Consider the following 25,575-nt stretch of genomic DNA (forward strand, 5'->3'; position numbering starts at 1 on the left):
GCTTGTACTAACACTTTTTTGTTAATTGATTAAAAAATTGTTGTTGCTGTTTATTCTGCCCAATAAGAAGCATGGTATTGTCACAGAAAAGAGGGGTTCTTTCAGGAGTCGCATCTTACCAGACAAGGAGTATTTGTCCTTTTCTAGACTCCTGTGACCATGTACGACAGTATGCACCAATTTTCATATAATTGTATGTAATAGACACTACTATAAAGAAGACTATGCACAGATACTGATCTAAAAATCCAGTATAAAACCTTTTAAAAACTTACTTGGAAGCTCCCCGTTTAGCACTGTTGATGAGATTAGTCTGGGACATCTACTGAATGGTGCTGGGAAAAAAAGCAGAGTAGACACTCCCCCCTCCCTGCATATGAAAAGCCTTATAACATGATCAGGAGACAGCAGGAGTCAGTAAACGCGTGTATACATCTGACACTGTGGGACTTGGTTAGTAGTCTAAAAATCAGCACAATGTTGTTAAAATATAAGCAAAACTATACATTTTTACAAAAACACTACCAGATGGGCTATATAAATGGATTATCTATAAAACATTTATGCAAAGAAAAATCTAGTGTACAATGTCCCTTAAGGGGAACCTTGTAACCTTGCCCACACTTGCAATATGATGTCACCTCATAAATGCACATTAACACAAGTACAATACTGTGAGGTGTACATAGCACATGAGCATGAATGTTCCGCACACTCATATGTTTCTAATTGTCCTAGTATTTTTCTTTAAAATTTTAAAAAATGTAGTAATTGCATGTTTAGGAAGGTTTGTATGATTTGATTGGGACTATAATGTCCCAATTATTTTTTCAAATGTCTTAATTTACAAATAAAGTTACCCTCCAGTCCAATAGGAGGAAGCAAAATCACCACAACATACCAAAGCTTTAATCTCTCCCACTTACCCTGAATCCTCTGTTATTTCTTTCCTAAGACATGGAGAGTCCACAAAGTCATTCCAATTACTATTGGGACATTCACTCCAGCAGGAAGAGGCAAAGAGCACCACAGCAAAGCTGTTAAGTTTCACTTCCCTTACCCATAAGCCCCAGTCATTCTCTTTGCCTCTGTCAATGGAGGAGGGGAAACTCGGTGTCTGAAGATATTTTTCCTTTTTTGGGTACTTTTCCCTGCAAGCAAGGATTTGGGTTTAGATGTGTCCTCGTCAATCTCTTGAGTAAGAGTAGTGGTGGCTTTTAAGCAGTTGGGAAGTGGTGAGGTGGTCCTTACTTTGTATTCCTAACATATTGCTGCCCTATAGAAAGCCAGAGTTGGTTACTCTGTTCTTTCTTTTTTCTACAGGTCTCTGTAAGGAGTATGTGTCCTTTCACGCCTTGTGAGCTGTCTTCCTGCTGGACAGCTAGATTGTAGGTAAGTGCTTTTGTCTTCTAGGTACTGGGAACTTGCACTTAAGAGGTTTTCTCTGCATTATTTATTTGGGACATGCTAAATCCTTAGAAGAGGATTGTATTTAGACAGTGTGCAGGCACATTAAAATGTATGTGACAGGAGACTTAGGGGTTAATCTTCCTTTATGGATATGAAGGAGATAACCTTATTTTGGAGCTCATTTTATTTATTTCAACTCTGTGTGGGTCTTATTGAGACTTGTGTCTGTTTATTTCACTCTGTCAGCACAAGAGTGAGAACGGCAGAATTAGGTCTGAATGTGTCAGATTCCTATTTGGTCTTTAACGGCTTCTGAAACGCGTACTTTTACTTGATGCGCAGTTTCATTTTCGGCCGGTCACATGACTCCTCCCTTCCGCTCTCAGAACTGATCGGAGCGGTGTTGGATGTGTTAGTCTAATCTGTTAGTCTGTGACACCGGCTGGTCTATTCCTGACAAGATTTGTTGTATTCCAGAGGGGCAGGTAGCGCACCTTAGTCTGCTGAGGTGTAGAGGTCCTTATTAGGGGTACGTTTTGAGCGCAAACCGCTCTGAGTAAGTTTAAAGTGAGTTTCAATTTCAAAATATTTATTTTTCTCTTGTTATTCCTATGTCTCCGGGGAATCCCTTAAGCTATGGACATGGAGCAGGAGTCTGTACCTATAGACAAATGATTATTGTGTCTTGAGGCCCAAATTGTGTTACCTATGGAATTTTGTGTCTCATGTTTAGAAAGGACTTTGAAATGTAAAGATAAACTTTTTGTTTCTGAGCCTAATGTCTCTCAGGATGATGCTGTTCAGGCAATGCCACAGATTTCTCCTCACACGTCCCAAGCCTCCACAGTAGTTTCACATACAGTGCCCTGCAGTTCATCTCAGCCTCCTGGAGGAGTTTTTTTTTGCCATCAGATTTTGCTGCACAGATATCCTCTGCGGTATCAGCGGCTTTATCTGCTTTTCCCATGATGGGGAAGCGCAAGAGGAAATCTAAAAAATGTTCAGAGTATAAGGTGTCTGTTCCATCTGCTTCTACTCAGGTTGTCCTTCCTCATAAGTCTGCTAAAGAGGATACCTCGGTAGCCTCTGAGGGTAAAATCTCAGTTTCGAACAGTATAATTTCTTTGTCTGATGCTGAAGAAGTAATCTTCAAATTTAAGCTTGAACACCTTTGTTTACTGTCAAAGGAGGTACTGGCTACTTTGGACGACTCCGACTCTTCTGTCGCCGTCAACCCTAAGAAATCTTGTAAGCTTAACAAATACTATGATGATCCTTCCTCTGTGGAAGTGTTTCCTGGTCCAGACCGTATGACGGAGATTATTTCACAGCAATGGGGAAGCCAGGGATACCTTTCTCCCCGTCTCCTGTCTCTAAAAAGATGTTTCCTGTTGCTGACTCCATTAGAGATTAATGGCGCATGGTGGGTGCCTAAGGTAGAAGGGACAATTTCTACTCTGGCTAAGAGAGCTACGATCCCTATTGAGGATAGCTGTTCTTGGACAAAAAGTTGGAGGCTTATTTGAAGAAGATGTATGTTCATCAGGGTATTCAATGGCAACCTGCAGTTTGTATTGCCACAGTAGCAAGTGCGGCATCTTATTAGTGCGATGCTTTGTCTGAATTAATTTTAGAAGAATCTCAGTTGGAGGAGATTCACAATAGAATTTAGGCTCTCAAATTAGCCAATTCTTTTATTTCTGATGCTAACATGCAAATCATTAGACTGGGAGCCAAGATGTCTGGCTTCATTGTTCTAGCCCGTAGGGCTCTGTGGCTTAAATCTTTGTCAGCTGATCATACAAGTCTTCTTGGAACAAGGGGAAGCAATCAAAGAAACCCTCAGCTGAGTCTAAGTCAGCATGAAGGGTCTGCCTCCGGTCCGGGATCGGATCAAGTGGGGAGCAAACTTTCCCTGTTTTGTCATGAGTGGATACGAGATTTCCCAGATCCCTTGGGCTGTTGACTTAGTATCTCAGGGTTACAAAATAGAATTCAAATGTCGTCTTCCCAAGGGCAGATTTCTCCTCTCAAGGTTATCTGCGGATCAGTTATAAAGAGAGGCATTCTTAAAATGCGTTCAGGACCTCTCCTCATTGGGAGTGATTATTCCTGTTCCAGTAAAAGGACGAGGTCTAGGATTTTATTCAAATCTGTTTGTGGTTCCCAAAAAAAGAGGGAACTTTTCGACCCATTTTAGACTTTAAAGTTTCTCAGGGTTCTGTCCTTTAAAATGGAAACTATTTGTTCCATTCTTCTGTTGGTCCAAGAGGGTCAGTTCATGATAATAGATCTAAAGGATGCCTTTCTTCATGTTCCCATCCACAGGGATCAACACCAGTTCCTGACATTCGCTTTTCAAGACAAGCACTTTCAGTTTGTTGCTCTTCTGTTTGGCCTTGCCACAGCTCCCAAATTTTTCTCAAAGGTTCTGGGGGCTCTTTTGGCAGTTGTCAGGTCTCAGGGAATTACAATGGGCGACATATTGGTTAAAACGCCCTTGTTTCAACAAGCAAACTCTCATACAGAGATCTTGTTGTCTTTTCTACGTTCCCACGGTTGGAAACTGAATCTGGAGAAGAGTTCACTTGTTCCGGCTACAAGGGTTTGCTTCTTAAGGACCATCATAGATTCCCTATCTGTGACAGTTTTTCTGATGGAGGTCAGAAAATCCAAACTTCTCTCCTCTTGCCTCTCTCTACAGTCTACTTTTCGACTATCAGTGGCTTCGACTATCAGTGGCTTCGACTATCAGTGGCTTAGTGTATGAAGATAATTGGTCTGATGGTCGCTTCCATGGACATCATTCCTTTTGCTCAATTCCATTTGAGAGCTCTGCAGTTATGCATGCAGTTATGCATGCTCAGACAATGCAAAGGAGACCATTCAAATCTGTCTCAGAGGATAGATCTGGACCAGTTGACAAACACTCTCGTGGTGGATTTTGCAGGATCATCTGTCTCAGGGCACATGCTTCCGGAGACCCTCCTGGGTGATTGTGACCACGGACGCTAGGCTGGGGAGCAGTGTGGGACTCGTTAAAGGTGCAGGGCCTATGGACCCGGGAGGAGTCTGCTCTCCCCATTAACATCTTGGAGTTGAGAGCGATCTACAATGCTCTGATGGTTTGGCCTCAATTGTCCTTAGCCCGGTTTATCAGGTTTCAATCGGACATCACCACCTCAATGGCTTACATCAACCATCAGGGAGGAACTCTGAGTTTCTTTGCCATGAAGGAGGTGACATGGATTATTCAGTGGGCGGAAGCTCACAATTGTTGTCTATCTGCCATCCATATCCCAGGAGTAGTCAACTGGGAGGCAGATTTCTTGAGCAGACAGACATTTCATCCCGGGGAGTGGGCTCTCCACCCGGAAGTGTTCTCCAGGCTAACCCTCAAGTGGGGGGTCTCGTCAGAACGCCAATCTTCCAAGGTACGGTTCAAGGTCAAGAGATCCGCATGCTGCTCTGATAGATGCTCTGGCGGTTCCTTGGGTTTTCGGTCTGGCATACCTGTTTCCTCCGTTTACACTCCTTCCACAAGTCATTGCTCGTATCAAACAGGAGAGAGCGTCTGTAATTCTAGTAGCTCCTGCGTGGCCTCGCAGGATCTGGTATGCAGACGTAGTGAAGATGTCATCTCTTCCTCCTTGGAGGTTACCTCTGTGGAAGACCTTCTAACTCTGGGTCCTTTCCTCCATCCAAATCTCATTTCTCTGAAGCTGACTGCTTGGAGATTGAACGCTTAGTTCTGGCTAAGCGTGGGTTTTCTGAGTCGGTCATTGAGACCATGATCCAGGCTCGCAAGCCTGTTACTTGTAAAATTACCATAAGGTATGGCATAAATACCTTTTATTGGTGTGAATCAAAGGGCTACTCTTGGAGTAGGGTCAGGATTCCTAGAATTTTGTCTTTTCTCCAGGAAGCCCTGGTCAGAATCAGGCCTGTGTTTAAACCTGTTGCTCCTCCTTGGAGCCTTAACCTTGTTCTTAAAGTTTTACAGCAGGCTCCATTTGAGCCTATGCATTCCATAGATGTTAAGTTGTTATCTTGGAAGGTTTTGTTTCTTGTTGCTATTTCTTCTGCTCGGAGAGTTTTGGAACTCTCGGCCTTACAGTGTGATTAGCCTTACCTTATATTTCATGCGGATAAGGTGGTCCTTCGTACTAAATTGGGGTTTCTCCCTTAGTTTCAGTTAGAAATATTAATCAGGAAATAGTTGTTCCTTCTCTCTGTCCAAATTCTCCTCATAAGGAACGTCTGTTGCACAACTTGGATGTGGTGCAAGCTTTAAAATTCTATCTACAGGCTACTAAGGATTTTCGCCTGTCCTCTGCCCTGTTTGTTTTTCTGGAAAGCATAAGAGTCAGAAGACTACTGCTACTTCTCTTTCCCTCTGGTTTAGAAATATGATTCATTTTGCTTATGAGACTGCTGGACAGCAGCCTCCTGAGAGAATTACAGCTCATTCCACTAGGGCTGTTTCATCTTCATGGGCTTTCAAAAATGAAGCTTCTGTGGAACAGATTTGCAAGGCTGCAACTTGGTCCTCTTTGCATACTTTTTCCACATTCTACAAATTTGATACTTTTGCCTCGGCTAAGGCTTCCTTTGGGATAAAGGTTCTTCAAGCGGTGGTGCCTTCTGTTTAGGCCTGCCTGTCTTGTTCTCTCTCCCTATTCATTCCGTGTCCTCTAGCTTGGGTATTGGTTCCCACTAGTAATTGGAATGACGTTGTGGACTCTCCATGTCTTAGGAAAGAAAATTAAATGTATGCTTACCTGATAAATTTCTTTCTTTCCGGACATGAAGAGTCCACGACCCCACCCTGTAATTTAGACAGTAATTTTTTCTAAACCTCAGGCACCTTTACACCTTTGTGTTATCATCTTTTTCCATTTCCCTTCAGATGAATGACTGGGAGTTATGGGTAAGGGAAGTGACACTTAACAGCTTTGCTGTGGAGCTCTTTGCCTCCTCCTACTGGCCAGGAGGGAATATCCCACTAGTAATTGGAATGACTTTGTGGACACTCCATGTCCGGAAAGAAAGACATTTATCAGGTAAGCATACGGTTTAATTTTTCCCTCCAAGATGGAGTGAGGGGAATTTTGAAGTGCTGATCTACCCAGGGTTCTGTAATCATTCTGGCATAAATCCCCCCCCCCCCCCATAAAGGACAGAGGGAAAGACTGGAGTTTTCAGACAAGAAAAATATTTTCCCAATGGGGAAATATCAGTCTTCCCAGGTGAAATACATATTTATCTACCAGTCGCCTATTTTACAGGGTGCTGCTCTTTGTGTCATCCACTGCCCTCCACAGGTGAAATTTTGATTTATCTGACAATCCCCTGCTTTTCCATGTGAGATCCTTGGCATTGTGCTTGCACTGCCTCAGGTCTACTGGAAGCAGTTGTCTGCAGCTGAGGTAAGCTGCTAACAGATAAATACAATGCACCTTTGTAGCCAACTATTAGTATGAACTTTACGCGTTATTCACATAATCTGGGGGCATAGATTTATACACCACACACTTTATATAGCAGTTTTAAGGCACTCTTTAAATTTATTGTGTCTGACTTCAAAAGCATCATTATTTATTCACCTGCGCTAAAATCTAGGATTTTAATTTCAGGTTTTGGTTTTATCGCTCAGTGGTAGCACTAAGGGTTAACCTTTTGTCACGCTTTTTAGTGTGTCTTCCTGTCTAATTCTTTTCCTGTTCATGTGGTTCTGTAACCATCTAAGCGTGCTCGGAGAAGCTGCCAGGACTGGGGGAGGTGGTGAGACAACTCTAATCATATGAGAGCTTTTCTCAAATTGGGGAATAAATTATTTAAACCTTTTGATTGCTTTTGATTTATTATTGCTAGCCTTTAATGTTTTGTTATAGTTAGTTATTTTCAGTGCATACTTGTCGGTATACCTCACTGTATTCTCTTACGGGAATAATTCAGTTTTACTTTGTACCACTTCTTTTGCTTCCCTTAAGGGTTAACAATGTGTCTTCCTGTCTATATGAAAAGGTACAGTCCTTACTTATTCCTCTGTATTTTACTGTTGAGCAAGTTGGCTCAGGTCAGGTCACTGGCCTATCAGCTGATCATTTGAAAGGGAGATCCACTGATATTTTAACTTCTTCAAACTTTTGTTTACTTACTAATGATTTACTGGTATGTCCCCCTACTCATCTCTGTACCTCATGTTCTGAGTCTAACTCTAGACAGGGTTTTGTTGTGCAGCTCTTATATCAGTGTACAAGGGTCTATGGCCCACCATAGCTGCACCCATGGAGGTTCTTCAGAACTATAGCCAACATTTAAAGAATATATTTACACTGCCATTAATGGATTGTTGGTTGATTTGCATCCAACAGCTAAATGGAGATGCATCCAAGGGTTGGAATGGTATCCTACTCTGGCTTTTGTCTCATCAAGGACATCCATTAGGAGCAGCCTTTCTAAATTCCCCATAGGTAAAAGGGATACTTGTAAATCTAAAGATTTCTCATCTGTGGACGGATTTTCTGAATCACAGGACACACAGTTCTATTATGGGAGGTTTTAATTGCTTTGGAAGTAGAGGATTTTCCTGCTTCAGGCAATCAACCATAGTAACATAGTAGATGCGGTTGAAAGAAGAGTGAAGTAAATAGAATTTAACCTATACAGAGACTACCTGATTTACATTAAAGAAGCTGACAAGTGATCTTGAATTAAACAATTAGAATTCTGTTTTTAGCCATTAATATATCTAAGCCATTTTTAATTTTATCTAAGGTGTTGGCAGTCACTACCTACTTAGACAAGATGTTCCTCAATTTGGTTACTATTACCATGAAAAAAACTTTTAAGTTTCCTCTAGCCCTAAATTGTGACCTTGTGTTACAAACAACTGCCTTGGAATAAACAACACTTCTGTCAACTCTGTATATGGGCATTGAATATATTTATATAAAGTAATCATATCACCTCTCATTCGCCTTTATTCTAGAGTTTTTAGTTTCGTGGCCCTTCTCTGAACTTTTTCTTATTCTGCCATGTCCCTTTTCATAATTGGTCCCTAGAACTGCAATCTATACTCAATATGAGGTCTTACAAGGGATTTATCCAGCAACAGAATTATGCTTTTCTTTTTAAAGACACAATGAGTCCACTGATCATCATCCTTACTTGTGGGATTTCACCTCCTGGTCAGCAAGAGGAGGCAAAAAACACCACAGCAGAGCTGCTATATATAGCTCCTCCCTTCCCTCCCACTCCAATCATTCTCTTTGCCTACGTTAGTGATAGAAAGAGGTAAAGTGAGGTGTTAGTATAGATTCTTCAATCAAGAGTTTATTATTTTTAAAGTAGTGCCAGAATGCTGCTTTGTTCTAGGGTGTAGCCGTAGTCCATATCAGTCTCTTTAGTAGAGCTTTTGGTGGCTTTAGAGCAATAGGAACTGGTGGGCCATAATTCTCACTGCGCCTCCTATACCTTTATGCTGCCCTAATCCTGATAGCCTAAGCACATTTAACCCAGGCTTATCTTATGGGAGGTAGAGGACCTCTTACACATGCTGGACTGTCCTGCTGTTAGACAGCATTTAACGTAAGTGCTAACTTTATTTATTCTGGGGAGTAGACTCAGAGTAAAGTGGGCACTTAAACTTTATTTGAAGGCCGTTAGTGGCTTACATAAGACTCATTCAGGGTTTCTTATGTTGGGACATTAATCCCTCTTATATAGAGGGTTTGGTTTGGACAGCCATCAGTATAGGCACTGGGGCTGGGAGAAGGCTTGTAGTCGCTTGCCGAATTTTTCAATTGAAAGCATACTGAAAGGGATGTTTTGGCTCAATTTATTATAAATGGTGGTTACGATCCCTCATTTACTTTTACTCAGTTGTCGGGTAATATGTTTGGGGAAGTTACGCCCACGATGGGCGGGGCTATATTTTTTCGCGCTGCCTCTAGATTATTGCGCAGTCCTAAGCCGACAGAAGTGGACGTCTGCACACGTGACTCTACTACCGCATGTCTTTCTGAATAATCAGGCAAGCGGTTGTAGCGTTTTTGTGTCCCTGAAGTGTCTGGATCGTTTTCATCTATAGAAAGCTATAAAGTGTCCCGGTCAGGGAGTGAGTCTGTTGGCAGGTAGGCACCTCAGCAGAGTTGCTGAGGTGTATAGGTGTCTGAATTTACTTCTAAGAAGTTGGAGGGTCTACTTAAAAAAAATTATGTTCACCAGGGTCTGCTATTACTAGTGCAGCAGCTTATTGGTTTGATGCTCTGTCTGAGTCTCTCAGAACTGAAACCACTTTAGAGGAAATCCAAGATAGGATTAAAGCTCTAAAGTTGGATTATGCCTTTATTACAGATGCTATGCTTCTCTGCAAATTACTAAATTGGCAGCTAAGAGTTTGGGGTTTTCTATCCTAGCCCGCAGAGCCTTATGGTTAAAACCCTGGTCTGCGGATGTATCATCCAAGTCTAAGCTTCTGGCAATTCCTTACAAGGGGAAGACCTTGTATGGACTGGGCCTGAAGGAAATTATCGCTGATATCACAGGAGGCAAGTGTCATCTCCTTCCTCAGGATAAGAGAAGTAAACAAAAAGGACGACAAAGTAATTTTCGTTCCTTTCGAAATTTCATAGGGAATTCTTTCTCTTCCTTCTCTAAACAGGAAGGGAACTATTCGCAAACTAAGTCTACCTGGAGACCCAACCAGTCTTGGAACAAGGGTAAACAATCCAAGAAGCCTGCTGTTGATTCCAAAACGGCATGAAGGGCATGCCCCCAATTCGGGACCGGATTTGTTAGGGGGCAGGCTCTTATTCTTCGTTCAGGCTTCGGTTCGGGACGTTCAGGATCCCTGGGCGGTAGAAATAGTGTCTCGGATACAAACTGGAATTCAAGAATTTTCCTCCCAGAGGAAGATTTCTTCTTTCAAGATTATCTGCAAACCAGATAAAAAGAAGCATTCTCACATTGTGTAAGAGACCTCTCCTCCCTGGGAGTAATTGTTCCCGTTCCATTACAGGAACAGGGGTAGGGTTTTTATTCAAATCTGTTTGTGCTTCCCAAAAAAGAGGGAACCTTCAGACCTATATTAGACCTCAAGAGTCTAAACAAGTTTCTCAGAGTTCCATCATTCAAGAGTTCTTACCATTCTTCCATTGATCCAGGAGGGTCAATTTATGACGACAGTGGACTTAAAGGATGCATATCTACATGTTCCTATCCACAGAGATCATCACAAGTTCCTAATGTTTGCCTTTCTGGACAAACACTTTCAGTTTGTGGCTCTTCCTTTCGGACTGGCCACGGCACCCAGAATTTTCACAAAGGTTCTGGGGTCTTTGCTGGCGTTTCTAAGACCGAGGGGCATTGCGTTCGCACCTTATCTGGATGATATTCTAATCCAGGCGCCATCTTGCCTCATACCGACATTGTACTATCCTTCCTGAGAACTCACGGGTGGAAGGTAAATCTGGAAAAGAGTTCCTTAATCCAGAAGACAAGGGTGACTTTCTTGGGAACTCTAATTTATTCTATATCTATGAGGATTTTTCTGACAGAAGACAGGAAATCAAAGATTCTAGATACCTATCGAGCCCTTCAGTCCAATCCTCGGCCGTCAGTGGCCCAGTGTATGGAAGTAATCGTACTGATGGTGGCGGCGGCAATGGACATCATTCCGTTTGCTCGGTTTCACCTCAGACCTCTGCAGTTAAACATGCTCAGGCAGTGGAATGGAGATTATGCAGACTTGTCTCCTCGAATAACCCTGGAACAGGAGACAAGGGACTAACTTCAATGGTGGTTGTCTCTGGATCATCTATCCCAGGGAACATGCTTTCGCAGACCATCCTTAGTGATTGTGACAAAAAATGCCAGCCTTCTAGGTGGGGAGCTGTCTGGGGTTCCCTAAAGGCTCAGGGAGTGTGGACTCAGGTAGAGTCTGTTCTTCCTATAAACATCCTGGAACTGAGAGCGATCTTCAATTCTCTTCTGGCCTGGCCTCAGTTGGCTTTGGCCCAGTTCATCAGATTCCAGACGGACAACATAACAGTGGCTTACATCAGTCATCAAGGAGGAACGAGGAGTTCCTTAGCGATGACCGAGGTAGCCAAGATAATCCGGTGGGTGGAGGACCATTCTTGCTATCTGTTAGCGATCCACTTCCCAGGGGTGGACAACTGGGAGGCGGACTTTCTGAGCAGGCAGACCTTTCATCCGGGAGAGTGGGAACTCCATCTGGAAGTATTCTCCAACCTGGTTCTCAAATGGGGTCGGTCAGAGTTAGATCTCATGGCATCTTGTCAGAATGCCAAGCTCCCGTGATATGAGTCAAGGTCCAGGGATCCCTAGGCAGAACTGATAGATGGTCTAGCAGTTCCTCTGTCCTTCAGCCTAGCATATCTTTTCCCCCGTTTGCTCTTCTTCCTCGGGTCATTGCTCGAATCAAACAGGAGAAGGCATCAGTGATCCTCATTGCTCCTGCGTGGCCTCACAGGATTTGGTATGCCGATCTGGTCGACATGTCATCCCTGCCACCTTGGAGACTGCCATTGAGAAAGGATCTTCTCATTCAAGGACCCTTCCTTCATCCAAATCTAATTTCTCTGAAGCTGACTGCTTGGAGATTGAACGCGTAATCCTATCCAAGCTTGGTTTTTCTGATTCGGTCATAGAGACCTTGATTCAGGCGCGTAAGCCTGTAACTAAAAAGATTTACCATAAGCTATGGCGTAAATATCTTTATTGGTGTGAATCCAAGGGCTACTTATGGAGTAGAGTTAGGATTCCCAGAATTTTGTCTTTTCTCCAAGAAGGATTGGAGAAGGGTTTAACGGCAAGTTCACTAAAGGGTCAGATCTCTGCCTTATCTATTTTGTTACACAAACGTCTGGCAGGTGTCCCAGATGTTCAATCCTTTTGTCAGGCCTTGGTTAGGATCATGCCTGTGTTCAAGCCAATTACTCCTCCATGGAGTCTGAATTTAGTTCTTAAAGTTCTTCAAGGGGCTCCGTTTGAGCCTATGCATTCCTTAGATATTAAGTTGTTATCTTGGAAAGTTTTATTTCTTGTTGCCATTTCTTCAGCTCGTAGAGTGTCTGAGCTTTCGGCATTGCAATACAATTCACCTTATCTAATTTTCCATTCGGATAAGGTAGTCTTACGTACTAAACTAGGGTTCCTTCCTAAGGTTGTTTCAGACAAGAATATTAATCAGGAGATTGTTGTTCCTTCCTTGTGTCCTTATCCTCCTTGTGTCTTCTGCACCATTTGGACGTAAGCCGTGCTTTAAAGTTTTACTTACAAGCAACTAAGGACTTTTGTCAGTCTTCTTCTCTGTTTGTAATTTTCTCTGGAAAACGGAAGGCTCAGAAAGCTACAGCTACCTCTCTTTCTTTTTGGTTGAAGAGTATCATTCGCTTTGCATATGAGACTGCTAGACAGCGGCCTCCTGAAAGAGTTACGGCTCATTCCACTAGGTCTGTTGCTTCCTCATGGGCATTCAAAAATGAAGCTTCTGTAGAACAGATTTGCAAGGCTGCAACTTGGTCCTCTCTTCACACTTTTTCTAAATTTTACAAATTTGATACTTTTGCCTAGGCTGAGGCTGCTTTTGGGAGAAAGGTTCTTCAAGCAGTGGTGCCTTCCGTTTAGGTTCCCTGTCTTGTCCCTCCCTTATCATCCGTGTACTCTAACTTTGGTATTGTATCCCACAAGTAAGGATGATGATCCGTGGACTCATCATGTCTTTAAAAAGAAAAGAAAACTTATGCTTACCTGATAAATTTGATTCTTTTTAGACATGAGTCCACGGCCCACCCTGTTCTCTTAAGAGAGGTGTTATTTTTTGTTAACTTCAGACACCTCTGCACCTTGGCATTTCCTTTCTCTTCCTAACTTCAGTCGAATGACTGGAGTGGGAGGGAAGGGAGGAGCTAATAAAAATTTTTGTATTCCTTGCATCTATGCTACTGCTTTGCATTGCACATTTTTAGCTTATCTAAATCCTTTTTCTTCTCTGTTTTGCTAAGTCTAGTCACATTAAAATTGTAGATAGACTGCATATTTTTATGTCCAGAATGTAGAACCTTAAATTTACCAATATTGAATCTCTTTTGCCATTTACCAGCCGATTCCTCCATTTTTTGTAAATCCTTTTGCGAAGCAATTATATCCTACACTGACCTAATTACCTTACACAGCTTTGTATCATCTGCAAAAATAGAGATTATATTTAATCCTTTCTGCAAGTCCTTTATAAAAATATTAGAAAGAACAGAGCTCAGTACTGATCCTTGGGGTACCCTACTAATTACTTTTCTCCAATCTAAGTATGACCCATTTAATACAACACGTTGCTCCCTGTCTTTTCTTCAGATGGAAAGAGTCCACAGCTGCATTCATTACTTTTGGGAAATAAGAACCTGGCCACCGGGAGGAGGCAAAGACAACCCAGCCAAAGGCTTAAATACTCCTCACACTCCCCTCATCCCCCAGTCATTCTTTGTCTTCCGTCCCAGGAGGAAGGCAGAGAAGTGTCAGAATTTTTAATTTTTGTTTTTGTCTCTTATGGAGGGTAGTACTCTTCGGCATGGGACAGGAGTTTTCAGTAGTCCTATCAGTCTCTCAGTGAGGGCTTGGATGAAATTTAGAGTCCGGAGATGCAGGGAGTTTCTTTCTGCGAAACCATCCTGACTCATATTAACAGCTCCTCAAGCAATCAGCGTTGTCTAACTTCACTTCGCTGCCTGTTTTCTTCTCTCAAGTCCATGGCGGAGGGGATGCTACTATCCATCACACTTGAAGGGCCGTGTTCCTGTTCCATGGCGTAGATTTCGGTAAGATCGTTTCATTTTACTTTATTCGCAATGTACTATAATGTGAATGTTTCCCGAGAGGCTACCACCTTGCGGGTCTAACTTATAACATAAGGGTTTCAGTGTAATACTCTATTGTTTCTTTAAGACTGGCACCTCCTTTTATCTCCCTATAAAAGGTCACTTCCTCTTACCAACTTTGCTTGATTATTTTGTTCCTTATGAATCTCTTCGGATCAACTTTAAAGCCTTGTGTTCTTTGCATTAGTTTTGCTACTCCTGTCCCGAGTTAATATACTTTTATTTTGCTGTTTTCACCTTCCACTCATTGCGGTACTTTTTATTACCTGTGAGCTAATATTTGTATTTCCATCCTCCGTTGTTATCCTGACTTACCAAGTAATCCGGATCTGCTACTTCTGCCTACTTGCTGCTTCACTTTTCTGCTCACTTGTCACGCTGTTTACACAGCCTCATTAGTTCCTCACACCTGTCACGCTGTTCAGACAGCAACCGGAGCACCGCTCAGCTAACCACGCTGTTCATACTGCTACTATCCTCTCAGCTGACACCCTGCTCATACGACCTTCCAGACGCCAGTCAGATATTGGAACACTTCTACTCAGGAAAACCGCAAGTATATCTGCAGTCTGCAGAGTATTGTTCTATTCAACTACCGCCTCTCTCTTAAGTATACAAATTACCGTTACCTTGAACTGTTGCTTACTAATCATTGCTTACTAAGTTTATATTCAAGAACTTTATCATAAGTACTGCTTATAATTCCTAAGATATCTTGTTTAATGGAAATCCATACCTTTAACAACTATCATATTTATTTACAAAGAATCAACATTAACAGTGAATAATCTCATATTTGAATACTTTGTTACAATCCTCGTTATACCTCAAACCCTATCAGTCTGGTGTACTTCATATTTAAAGCAACATACACTTAACAAATACTTCTGTGTATGTAACCTTTCTAATGTAACAAAAGCTTACAACAATTTATACTCATTTAATCCACTTCTATTTTTTGGGTTTATGTTATTAGCAACAAAACACAAATTTTGCTTGAGGTCTTTAACCAAGACCTTGCACTCAGTGAGTCTCTTTTCGTATCTTGGAATCGAGGGTTAATGTCTCTTGAGGGGGGTTATTGAACAGGGGGGTTTTATAATCATGTTTGTTTTTTGATTCAACCTGCTTATGTGCAATTTTTACTGGGCTCGTGATTGGAACATTGAGGCCTTTGGAAGTGACGCGGCCTTTTGGCTGGGCACGCTTGTTTTAGACTATACTATTCACCTTGTGTTCGGGCGTTGCTACGTTCCGTTGTTCCATTTCTGCATTCCTGACCGCGTGGCAAAGGAAATTTTCTAGTCCGCATGGGTCTGGTCATAGGAGGTGGTGAGTGCCCCAGCCATTGGGGGTGTCGGGTGCCGTTTTATTTTTTTTTCTCACTACTTTAGTCCATATTTAAATATCCTCTATCCAGCTATGGAGGATTCTGATGCTGAGACTGTGTTAATTTCAGATTCAGTTACAGAGGATTCTTATACTGAGACTATTTTGATTTCTGATTCTGTGTCCAGTGATGAATCCGGAGTGGCCTCATTGACGCCTGTCAACCAGTTTTGTTCCGTATGCCATTTTAGAGCGCCTGATTCCTCGGGCTTGGGGAATCCAGGGACTGCTGAGCCATCCGCCTCTGGGGGTCCTGTCCTCCGAGAGGCGAGTTCCCTACCAAATCATACTTCTGCACATGCGGGTAACCCAGTTTATGGTTCCTCCATGCGGGGTGGCGCGTTTCCCCCGGAAGTTGCAGCACGTTTTCGCCTCCACATAATGTTGGCGATTGTTCGTCTGCAGAGTCCAGACCTTTATTTGAGAGTGTGCTTGTGCCCTATTTGTCCCAGGCCTTCCGCTTTGGGGAGGACCTCTACAGTTCCCAGCGGGGGTATCTGTCCCTGAGGGTTGTGCCTTCCGTTACAGGATTGCACGCCTTCGCGTGTTGCTCAGACATGTTTTTCAGTTATTGAAAGACCCTATCGTTACCAGATACTGGGATTTTCAGTCTGATAATTCAAATGGTGCACCTCATTAGACATGTGGGATTGAAGTAATCTCCTGATTGTCATTCGTTAGAGATCTTTCCCAGTTTTGTGTGATAGGGCTCAGTTTGGCTGGTCCTGCGGATAGGCCTGTGTCTTTTTGGGCGTTAACCTCCGAGTTGCCTTATATTTTATTTATATCCGATGGGGGATGTCTTTTATTTGTTTTTGTTTCCTTCTGGGATTGATGCTCTTTATTACTTCTTCGGAAGTTGTTGGACATGTTAGTCCTCTGTTTAAAATGTCTGTTTTCTGTTTTTTTTTCCCTATGAGGGAAAATTTACGCAGCTTGCCGGTTGGGACCCAAGATGCAGGCTGGTCCTGTCTGGTTCGTTTGGTTTTGCAACTGTTCAGACACGTGGCGCTGTTCTGTTCGCCTGGTTCGGTAGAAGCGCAGAGTGCTCAGGTTATCATTGTTTTTCATGTTCAACTAAGCATTCGAGAGGACCTGTGGGTCCGTGAGGTGGGAAGGATTGTTTCAGTCCTTATAGCCTTCAGTGATAGATGACCGGGCAGGGGAGTTTTTACGCTCCGTCACTCTGACATCTGATTTCATCAGATCTTAGAGTTTCCTCCCCCATGTGATGGAGGGTGGGAGGGTTTAACGCTCCTTACCGCTATTGAGCGGTTTGGCAATCATTTTTTAGGCCTCTGGATGTGTCCTTTTAGGCTTGATCCAACAACTTGTACAGGATAGCTGTCTAGCATGAGGAAGGTTTGCAGTTTGAAACCTGTTGCAGCTCTCGACACCTTGCAGGTGTATGCGTAGCTGTTTCTAGTATATCTAGATGCAGCTCTTACTCTTGACTGAGTTATATAGAGGTCTTTGGTGGTCTTCCATTGCCTCGGAGTGAGTGGATCTCCTTTTAGGGATCTGTGTTTCCGGGTGATGGTTGTACCCTACGGGGACTTTTGTTTAGCTCTGGGTTTTTCTGGAGATGGGTAGGCTTAGTGCCTTCTCTTCCTTGTGTCCTCTGCTTGTGCGGAGGTGTTAGGGAGACTAGTCCTGCTAATAGGATTTTTTGGACCTCGAGGTATCCCTTGGTTGTCCTGAGGCTCTGAGAACGTTGGACTTAAGCTAGGGGTGGTTCCTTCCTTTTGTCGGAGCTTTCGAGTTCTTATCACTATCCGGATTCTCTGGATATGCATCCATACCCTTGTGTCTGGCTTTTTGGCCGGTTGGGGTGTTTAGTTCTAGGGTAAGGTTTGCCTGAACTATTAGGTGCCCGGATCTGTTTTTCTCCCTGAGACTTCCGGTTGCTGATGCTTTGCTTGGCCTTTTTACTGACCCAGTCTTTGTGGTTTTGGAATCTTGGATCTCAGGGCTGGTCGGGGTGTTCCACAGTAGTGGGAACTTGGGCTATGTCCTTGCTCTATCTACCTCACCTAGTCATGGTTGGCCAGGTTTTCAGAGTATTTTTTACTCTTTGCCACAGAGTGGCCCATGTCATCTGGTGGTTAGCCGTGTGGCTTGAGCCTCAAGGGTGGTTGGTTCATACCCAGCTGCTGGTGCTGGATGTCCAATTTCTGGTGTGCCTTAGGGTTGCATTCCCCTGGTCATCTTGCCAGTGTTCCCGCGGATTCCCTGCTCTGCAGGCGAATGGGTTGGCTGTGCCTCTGCTTGGCAAGCTACTCGTAGGGGGGTCCTTTTCTAGGACATCTGTGTTGGGAATTTCACTTCCCCTTAGCCGGTGCCTTTGGGCCTTGAGGACAGTTGTTGCCCTTTTGGCATCATCCCTTTTCTTTAGGGGGTGTTCCTTTTTGTATTAGGGAACCTTTCGGTTTCCTTGGTTCTCCTTTGCCTTGTTCCCTTGGGGGTTTCGGCTGGTGTCTCCTTCATTTGTGGAGATGAGCGGTTGGGTACCGTTTGTTGGGCTACGGTGTCTCCTAGATGACTGTTGGCTCAGTCGAGTCCATTTGCGGTCTCTAGTTTGGCTTCTGGACTAACTGCCAGTCAGTGTCACTGGGGCTTTTCCTTTTAAAATTTTCTCAACTTCTGACGAACCAAGGTTTTTTATTGGGTAGAGGTTCAGGCCTGGTGCCCTCGGTATGGGCTGCCTATTGTACCCTCCAGTCTTGGCATTCAGTGTCCTCTATAGCTTGGGTATTGTTTTCCCAAAAGTAATGAATGCAGCTGTGGACTCTTTCCATTTAAGAAGAAAAACATAAATTATGCTTACCTAATAATTTCCTTTTCTTCTGATGGAAAGAGTCCACAGCTCCCTACACGTAATTTTATGTGGGGCGTCTTTATATTCTTCTGGCACCTTTCACCCTGATATTTCTTCTACTGTTCCTTGTTCCTCGGCGGGATGAGGGGAGTGGGAGGAGTATTTAAGCCTTTGGCTGGGTTGTCTTTGCTGCCTCCTGGTGGCCAGGTTCTTATTTCTCAAAAGTAATGAATGCAGCTGTGGACTCTTTCCATCAGAAGAAAGGGAAATTATCAGGTAAGCATAGTTTATGTTTTTATCCATGATCTAACATTTTCAACTACTTTTACAAATATCTTAATTTTTATCAGAAATCTCTGTGGCACTGTAGCAAAAGTCTTTGCAAAATCTAAGTAAATCACATCAACTGATTCAAATTGTATCTATATTTTTTGTAGTATTGTTTTGGGTTTGTATGATTTGTGTATATTTTTATTTTCAGTAAGACAGGAAAAAAATCTATGTGCAATTTTTATCCATTCATTTTTCTAGTCATATCAATTGACTAGCATATTTCTCGTAACTATCCACTTTTCGGTGCATAGAGTTCCATTGTGCAAAATACTGTTATCACTAAACACCTTTAAAACTTTACAGAAAAAAAATTAGACTAAGAATAAATAAATAAGGCTGGCATCACTGGTTTCTTAGCTACAATCTAAATAGGTAGTGTTGTTACTATAGTGTTGTGATGTCACAAAATAAACAGACTTTCTATAATGATATACCTTCATTGTAACTAATGAAAGGTAATCATATGACTGAAGTCATGTGTCACATTTGACTACAAACAACTTTATTAACAAAATACAAAAAAATAAGATATTTAAATGAAGTAACAATTACAGGACCATAAAAACTGGCTGTATAAGTATTTATGTATGCAGATAAAATATATTAATAAAATCTTTAACTGAGCCAGTATATATTCACTTGGAAAAATAGTGAAAAAAATGTGTACAAGATGTGTACAAGACTTAAAATGTTTTTGTTTTTTTTTGCGGGGGGGGGTTGCAAATATGCAGTATACCCTATGATTTAAACTGTTATATTCTCACAGTAAAAAGTGAAAAAAATTTACTTTGCAGATTTAAAATCCTGTGATCCTACACTTAACAATACTAATATCATTGAAAATCATAGTGAATGAAAATAACGTGCATATAGTGAAGTTTAGGTGTTAAAAGCTGCTAGATCCATATTCTCGTTAAGTCCTATCATTTAGAAATCCAAAAGGACTGTTGGCTCCTAAGTTACAAATATCTTTGTATAATTATTAATAGGGATTTGTTCAGTGGACATAATTTTAAAGATTTTACAATTGTTTTTCATGTTTATTTACACACTGTCTAGAGAGACTGTGCAATAAAAAAACTTTTTTCATATTCCTATAATGCTCAGACCAACTTTCCTGACGTGTGTACAAGTGCACCCTATATATTGAGATTTAATATTGTTATAATATTGTTATATATTTATGTAACAATATTTTTGATTAATGGAATTATTAATATTAATAATCAATCATAAAATTACCATCAGTGTATCAGTACACTCCAGTGAAGTATCAAATCTCTGTAATATACTCCAAAATAACACTGTTGAGATCTATAAACTTCGCAATAAAATTATCATTAAATATTAACCTTCAACCTCAATTAAAGTAATTCCTATGTTCTGACCAGTTAATCTCTATGAACACATTAACTATTTATGTAGTAACTGAATATCACCTATGACCAGATATATATATTAACTGATTATTACAACCTCAAGGTAATTCACGCTATAAAAACCTTTAGGTCAATTTATATTCAATGGAATGATCTGTTATCCTGTGTATGAATAATATTATCTAGGCATTAACCTTAACTCAAAAATGTATTTTGTATCAAAAATCACAATTAAAGTTTACTTGAACGATTTATAACATTAATCAAATGCCAAAATATGGATCAATGATTTAACACTTGATTAACAAAATATATCCCAATGTTATAAAAATCTTAGCTCAAATTCAATAAATCTAATGGAATTTGCAAGAGATTATTGTTCAAAAACTAGCCAAAATAGCCTTATATCACTTCAAATAATCAATCAGAGAAATGTATATATTATCAACACAATAACCAATTCATGTGCAATTCTTAAGATTTCACAGAAAATTAAAAATGAATTTATAAGTATGGGCTGCAAAACCCCTCTTCTTAATAATAAGTTTACTTAGCGCTAATATAAATATTTATAGACTACACAGGTCTATGAAGTATTAAATTATCACTATAAATCACAGCTTCAATTAAAATTTGGCTTTAAAGACTACCTTTTATTTAACCCTTTGAGTCATAAGCTGAATTTAATATTTTTCTGTTTCTTACTATTTTCAAAAACATTTTTTTGACTTTTTATTTTTTCCCCTGAGATACAGGTTTCTAAACAGCATGCCCCCTTTCCCTATACTTTGTATTGACAATTTTAAATAAAGTTGCGCGGTGACGTCACCACACGTAACGGGAAGCCCCAGCAATGCCTTTCACTATGCAGGACCGATCGCCGGGGTAGGAGCGGGTGGGGGCCCCCAGATTGCAAAAAAGGTAGTTGAGTGCTAATGACGGCTCTGAGCCGTCATTAGCACTCAAGGGGTTAATATATTAAATATATTTAAGAATCGCTTATACTTTACCAGCTATCAATATTTGAGAATGTCAGCTTTTCCAATCAGAGTTTTTCCAAAGTCAAACGTGAAGGTATCACTATTTTCAAACAGGGTATCACAAACACAGAGGTATATCTCTTTGCAACAGAGAGTTGTTCTAAGTCAGGCCCCCCTTTGAGTCTGAACTCATCTCTCATTGGATATTCACTGGTTATTCAATTTCCTTAATTGAATATCTTTGGCTGCAATTCTCATATTAAACACCGGAGGGACAACAGGAATTTGGAACATAGTTCAATTTAGTAAATTATTCAGCTACGCAAAAATATCTTTCCTTATATATTTTTATCTATGTATATTCAATATACTTATTATTTCCTAGTATTAATAAAACATTTGGTCAATATACCGTATATGTGATTATATAATTTAACTGAGTATGTATATTTTAAGACTAAGCATGGTTATAACTATTAAATCTAGTATGCATTCTTATATATTTAAATATTAGACCTGGACATAAAATTAAGTCTTATAGTATACATATACAGTACATACACACACACACACATATATATATATATATATATATATATATATATATATATATTTCTTCTGTTAAGTGTGATCAGTCCACGGGTCATCATTACTTCTGGGATATTACTCCTCCCCAACAGGAAGTGCAAGAGGATTCACCCAGCAGAGCTGCATATAGCTCCTCCCCTCTACGTCACTCCCAGTCATTCTCTTGCACCCAACGACTAGATAGGATGTGTGAGAGGACTATGGTGATTATACTTAGTTTTATATCTTCAATCAAAAGTTTGTTATTTTAAAATAGCACCGGAGTGTGTTATTACCTCTCTGGCAGAGTTTGAAGAAGAATCTACCAGAGTTTTTGTTATGATTTTAGCCGGAGTAGTTAAGATCATATTGCTGTTTCTCGGCCATCTGAGGAGAGGTAAACTTCAGATCAGGGGACAGCGGGCAGATGAATCTGCATAGAGGTATGTATTTTCTGACAATGGAATTGATGAGAAAATCCTGCCATACCGATATAATGTCATGTATGTATACTTTACACTTCAGTATTCTGGGGAATGGTACTTCACTAGAATTACACTGTAAGAAATACATAAAGCTGTTTAATAACTAGAGATTATGTTTAACGTTTTTGCTGGAATGTAAAATCGTTTTCATTTACTGAGGTACTGAGTGAATAAATGTTTGGGCACTATTTTTCCACTTGGCAGTTGCTTAATCTGTTTTCTGACAGTTTCTGTTCTCCCTCACTGCTGTGTGTGAGGGGGAGGGGCCGTTTTTTGGCGCTTTTACTACGCATCAAATATTTCAGTCAGCAACTCATTGTATTCCCTGCATGATCCGGTTCATCTCTACAGAGCTCAGGGGTCTTCAAAACTTATTTTGAGGGAGGTAATTTCTCTCAGCAGAGCTGTGAGAATTGTAGTTTGACTGAGATAAGAAAACGTTTATTCTGTAATTTGTTTACTGCTTTCAGAATTTGTTATCTTTGCTAATGGGATTAAACCTTTGCTAAAGTTGTGTTGTTTACAAGGATTGAGGCTATAACTGTTTCAATTTATTAATTTTCAACTGTCATAGATCTTCTGTGCTTCTTAAAGGCACAGTACGTTTTAATATTATTCTAATTGAATTGTATTTCCAAGTTGCAAGTTTATTTGCTAGTGTGTTAAACATGTCTGATTCAGAGGATGATACCTGTGTCATTTGTTGCAATGCCAAAGTGGAGCCCAATAGAAATTTATGTACTAACTGTATTGATGCTACTTTAAATAAAAGTCAATCTGTACAAATTGAACAAATTTCACCAAACAACGAGGGGAGAGTTATGCCGACTAACTCGCCTCACGTGTCAGTACCTACATCTCCCGCTCAGAGGGAGGTGCGTGATATTGTAGCGCCGAGTACATCTGGGCGGCCATTACAAATCACATTACAGGATATGGCTACTGTTATGACTGAGATTTTGGCTAAATTACCAGAACTAAGAGGTAAGCGTGATCACTCTGGGGTGAGAACAGAGTGCGCTGATAATATTAGGGCCATGTCAGACACTGCGTCACAGGTGGCAGAACATGAGGACGGAGAGCTTCATTCTGTGGGTGACGGTTCTGATCCAAACAGACTGGATTCAGATATTTCAAATTTTAAATTTAAACTGGAAAACCTCCGTGTATTACTAGGGGAGGTGTTAGCGGCTCTGAATGATTGTAACACAGTTGCAATACCAGAGAAAATGTGTAGGTTGGATAAATATTTTGCGGTACCGACGAGTACTGAGGTTTTTCCTATACCTAAGAGACTTACTGAAATTGTTACTAAGGAGTGGGATAGACCCGGTGTGCCGTTCTCACCCCCTCCGATATTTAGAAAAATGTTTCCAATAGACGCCACCACAAGGGACTTATGGCAAACGGTCCCTAAGGTGGAGGGAGCAGTTTCTACCTTAGCTAAGCGTACCACTATCCCGGTGGAGGATAGCTGTGCTTTTTCAGATCCAATGGATAAAAAGTTAGAGGGTTACCTTAAGAAAATGTTTGTTCAATAAGGTTTTATATTGCAACCCCTTGCATGCATTGCGCCGATCACGGCTGCAGCGGCATTCTGGATTGAGTCTCTGGAAGAGAACATTGGTTCAGCTACTCTGGACGACATTACGGACAGGCTTAGAGTCCTTAAACTAGCTAATTCATTCATTTCGGAGGCCGTAGTACATCTTACTAAACTTACGGCGAAGAATTCAGGATTCGCCATTCAGGCACGCAGGGCGCTGTGGCTAAAATCCTGGTCAGCTGATGTTACTTCTAAGTCTAAATTGCTTAATATACCTTTCAAAGGGCAGACCTTATTCGGGCCCGGGTTGAAAGAGATTATCGCTGACATTACAGGAGGTAAAGGCCATGCCCTGCCTCAGGACAAAGCCAAAGTTAAGGCTAGACAGTCTAATTTTCGTTCCTTTCGTAATTTCAAAGCAGGAGCAGCATCAACTTCCTCTGCACCAAAACAGGAAGGAGCTGTTGCTCGCTACAGACAAGGCTGGAAACCTAACCAGTCCTGGAACAAGGGCAAGCAGGCCAGGAAACCTGCTGCTGCCCCTAAAACAGCATGATTTGAGGGCCCCCGATCCGGGATCGGATCTAGTGGGGGGCAGACTTTCTCTCTTCGCCCAGGCTTGGGCAAGAGATGTCCAGGATCCCTGGGCGCTAGAGATAATATCTCAGGGATACCTTCTGGACTTCAAATACTCTCCTCCAAGAGAGAGATTTCATCTGTCAAGATTGTCAACAATCCAGACAAAGAAAGAGGCGTTTCTACGCTGCGTACAAGAGCTCTTGTTAATGGGAGTAATCCATCCAGTTCCACGATCGGAACAGGGACAGGGGTTTTACTCAAATCTGTTTGTGGTTCCCAAAAAAGAGGGAACTTTCAGACCAATCCTGGACTTAAAGATCCTAAACAAATTCCTAAGAGTTCCATCGTTCAAGATGGAGACTATTCGGACAATTTTACCTATGATCCAAGAGGGTCAGTACATGACCACTGTAGATTTAAAAGATGCTTACCTTCACATACCGATTCACAAAGATCATTATCGGTACCTAAGGTTTGCCTTCCTAGACAGGCATTACCAGTTTGTGGCTCTTCCATTCGGATTGGCTACAGCTCCAAGAATCTTCACAAAGGTTCTGGGTGCTCTTCTGGCGGTACTAAGACCGCGGGGAATCTCGGTAGCTCCATACCTAGACGACATTCTGATACAAGCTTCAAGCTTTCAAACTGCCAAGTCTCATACAGAGTTAGTGCTGGCATTTCTAAGGTCACATGGATGGAAGGTGAACGAAAAGAAGAGTTCACTCGTTCCACTCACAAGAGTTCCCTTCCTGGGGACTCTTATAGATTCTGTAGAAATGAAGATTTACCTGACAGAGGACAGGCTAACAAGACTTGAAAGTGCTTGCCGCACCCTACATTCCATTCAACACCCGTCAGTGGCTCAATGCATGGAGGTAATCGGCTTAATGGTAGCGGCAATGGACATAGTACCCTTTGCACGCTTACACCTCAGACCACTGCAACTGTGCATGCTAAGTCAGTGGAATGGGGATTACTCAGACTTATCCCCTTCTCTGAATCTGGATCAAGAGACCAGAAATTCTCTTCTATGGTGGCTTTCTCGGCCACATCTGTCCAGGGGGATGCCGTTCAGCAGACCAGACTGGACAATTGTAACAACAGACGCCAGCCTTCTAGGTTGGGGTGCCGTCTGGAATTCTCTGAAGGCTCAGGGACAATGGAGTCAGGAGGAGAGTCTCCTGCCA

At 41.6% G+C, this 25,575-nt stretch overlaps 1 protein-coding gene across 2 annotated transcripts in view; it reads left to right on the top strand.

Moving 5' to 3' along the window:
• Nucleotides 1–25,575, top strand: part of AP3B1 (adaptor related protein complex 3 subunit beta 1) — a 1,155,804-nt gene that overhangs the window by 835,360 nt on the left and 294,869 nt on the right. The window lies entirely within an intron of this gene.

This window comes from Bombina bombina, chromosome 2 (assembly GCF_027579735.1).
Source record: "Bombina bombina isolate aBomBom1 chromosome 2, aBomBom1.pri, whole genome shotgun sequence".
NCBI classification, from domain to species: Eukaryota; Metazoa; Chordata; class Amphibia; order Anura; family Bombinatoridae; genus Bombina; species Bombina bombina.